General features: G+C 29.1%; 1 protein-coding gene across 1 annotated transcript in view; it reads right to left on the bottom strand.

The window, feature by feature from the left end:
* The window catches only part of LOC117178537 (tyrosine-protein kinase CSK-like), a 91025-nt gene that overhangs the window by 21672 nt on the left and 65983 nt on the right, over window positions 1-3370 (bottom strand). The gene's annotated exons all lie outside the window — the stretch shown is intronic.

Genomic DNA, 3370 nt, shown 5'->3' with positions numbered 1-3370 from the left:
GAAATATATTTTTTTACATCTTTTATTATTAAGCTTTGTACTTAAACGTAGTTTTCTTTCGACTCTTGCATTTCTCAAAGTTTGAGACCGATATTTTATGTAAATAAAAAGTTCGAAAGTTCAAAAAATGTTGAGGTTAAGAAAAAAGATGAAATAATTTTCAGTGAAGTTCCTACAAAAATGCTTTACCTAAACGTACTTTATTGTTCTCTAATACATTTCCCAAAGTATCTGCTCGATATCTTATTTACAAAAAAAGTTCTTAGGTTCAAAAAAACATTCAGTCAACTGAAAAACTGTGGTCGGTAATATAGGTATTTAGCTGTGTCACATGCCCTTAAAGACAATTGTGAATCACTTTTGTTCAGAAAAATCAATTCAGCAATGAGAAAAACTCGTTTATAAAGAATTTGTTTATAGAAATGTTTATAAAAACAATAGTTGTTAACTCATGCTAATTCTTTTGTTACAAATTATGACTCTTATGAAAAATATTAGCAACTAGCGTGAAATAAACGATTTTTTCTAATATAAAAAAAAACACTAATAAGAATTTGGTTATAAAAATTGTTTATAATAATTAAGTTAAATATTATTAAAATTAATTATGTTCTATGAATACATGTGCAATAATTCCGGCTGATTATGAGTTTCTATCTGTATTTTTTCTTGAGATAAAAATTCAATTGCAGGTTACATTTGACTTTGGAAACAACCCTATTATTGCTAAATTTTCAAGGGTTTAAGGTTGCCCTTTTTAGAATAATTCTTAATAAAAAAAAAATAAATAAAAAAAATAGAAAAATAGACATGAATTATTCAACAGGCTTGGGACTTGCAACCCGAGAAGAGACCGACTTTCCACGACGTGAAAATAATCCTCGGTCAGTTGAAATTGGAGGCATACTTCTAAATTGAGGAGGAAGTCTCGCCAAAAAAGAAGAAGAAGCGGACTTGCTTGCTAGTCCAGACGTAACTTTTATAATCAGGGAAAATCGGTAGTAGCTTCGGATACTCAGATTAATGAGAATTCAATTCTGAATGTACATTGTATAGACGTAGTACATATATTTGCGATGCTTGTATTTATTGTTGTTTTTGTGTGACACGCGAGAACGACTGGGATAGGGGGCGTGCGGGCGGGGAGGGAGGGGGCGGGGATGAGCAACTTTTATTCTTTAACGACACTATTTTTTCAAAGAACGTTACCTATTTCAAAGCGTGCCTTCGTTCAAGTCGATATTCTTCAAAAGAAACTCAACTTGCACATTTTCATGAATCATTAGACTGGAAAATAGTGTAGCATTCTCGAGGCTTTTCTACTTCTGACTAGTTGCGATCGCTTGCTTCTTCATACTTTTATTTTGTGCACAAGAAAAAGAAAAAACAAACGAAAAAAAAAATGCACAAAATAATTCAGAGGATTTTCTCAAAGCTTTATTTTGTTATTTCGGCATTCATAACTAATTTAATATCTATATTTTGCGCGGAAATTTCAAGAAAATTAGAAAACGAAGGATATGCAATTATCCTGAGGAGGATTTTTATTAATTGCCATTTACTTCATCATCTTTATGTTTTAAGATCTATGTAAATCGGTCACTCAAGAACTGAGGGTTGAAGAGAATTTAATAGTCATTTAAGTTTTTATTTTTCTTCTAATCAAAGATTTATTATTATGAAATAATTATAGTAAATGATAATAATAATAATAATAATAATAATAATAATAATAATTTGTAACTAAATTATTGTAACCGCTGCGAAAAAGAAATATTTAAACTCTCTCACGGAACACTGAGGGCCCATTCGAAATGAGGCTTGCTGAATTCTGAGGGAGTGGAAGATTAGGTGGATTCCAGGCGTTAAACAGACCTTTAAATCGTTGAGTTTTGTTTCAAATTTGGCTACTTATTTTGTTTAGTAGGAAAAGTAAAGATTGCCAAAGATTGTACATTACATCGTCGCTACATACCGCACGACGATTACAGTTTCTTTCATACTTCAAAATATCATTTTAGGTGGAAAATATTACAATGGTAAATATAATTGTTTTAAATTTTTCTATTGCAAAATAAGATTTTCAATTGATGAAATCAGTTTTCTGATTGATTTGATTGATTTTGCGCATTATGGAAATGCCAAAATTAACTAAATTTTGTGAGCGCAGATAAAAAAATGTATTTTTTGGCATTTGAAAAATGCAAACAAAAAAATTTAAATGGGTCAATATCTTTTGTTCGGTTTTTGGATTTCAAAAGTCAAAATAAAATTTCTATTGGTTCAGAAATTATCAAAAAATTGGTATCTACAGTCTTTGCTTTTTTTAAAGCAATACAAATTAAAAAAGGGTATTGTTAAATTTAGAATTTTTCACGAAAAAGTGTAATATATTGAATCTTAATTCTTAACATTTTTTGTGATTTTTAAGTGCTTTAAACACGGAAAAATTTCTGAGCGAGAAAGGAGAGGAATAACATATTTATAAATGTTCACTAGCAAAAATTGCACAGACAAATATTTGTTCTAATGTTTTACCCAATAGGAAAATGTGTTTTGAGTTTTTAAATACTAAAATCGTTTTCGAAAATTTGAAAAGATTTTTTTCACATGAAAATTGAAATGCCCCTTTATTAATTTTATTTTGCAAAAGAGTAAGAAAAAAAAATAATGAAATTTTAATAAAAAAAAAATACAATTTTCTTACACCAAAAATTGTGGTTTGAAAGTATTTATGTAAATAATTCAGATTTCATCATTTATTCTCCCTAAAAGGATATTTTGAAGTATAAAATAAAGAAGGATACAAAAATCAGGGTAAACATTTTTTTTGGAATCGAGTTTAAAAAAAAATCAATTTTATTTAACATGAAAAATAACCATGTACCAAATTATTTTTATTTATTTTTGTGATCCAATAGGATTTAATTCCCAAAAAACTCAAGATTATTAAAAAGAAAATTAGGTGGTATATTTTTTTTATCAGCACTTTAAACATTTTTTAATAGTTAAAAAAATGAAAGTGTTTTAGTAATTCTGTCTCAGTAATTTTGTATGGCTTTCAAAAATAAAAATAAAATTATAAGTGGGCCTTTTCTGGCACTTTCGTTCTCTATCAATTTCTGCGATTATGTAATGATTTTAACACCACCGGTACACACAGCACGACCATTACAAGATCGCCCAATACCGCACGACTACAACTCATATATAGGACCAGAATTTTTGGATTTTCTTGTGATTTTGTAACGTCTTTAACACCACCAGTACATACCGCACGACCATTACAACATCGCCCTAAACCACACGACCATTACAACATCGCCCTATGCCGCACGACTACCACTCATATATCGAACCGAATTTTTTC

Source organism: Belonocnema kinseyi, chromosome 8 (assembly GCF_010883055.1).
Source record: "Belonocnema kinseyi isolate 2016_QV_RU_SX_M_011 chromosome 8, B_treatae_v1, whole genome shotgun sequence".
Lineage (NCBI taxonomy): Eukaryota > Metazoa > Arthropoda > Insecta > Hymenoptera > Cynipidae > Belonocnema > Belonocnema kinseyi.
The sequence above is the reverse complement of the archived record's forward strand: the minus strand, read 5'-3'. Positions and strand labels throughout refer to the sequence as shown.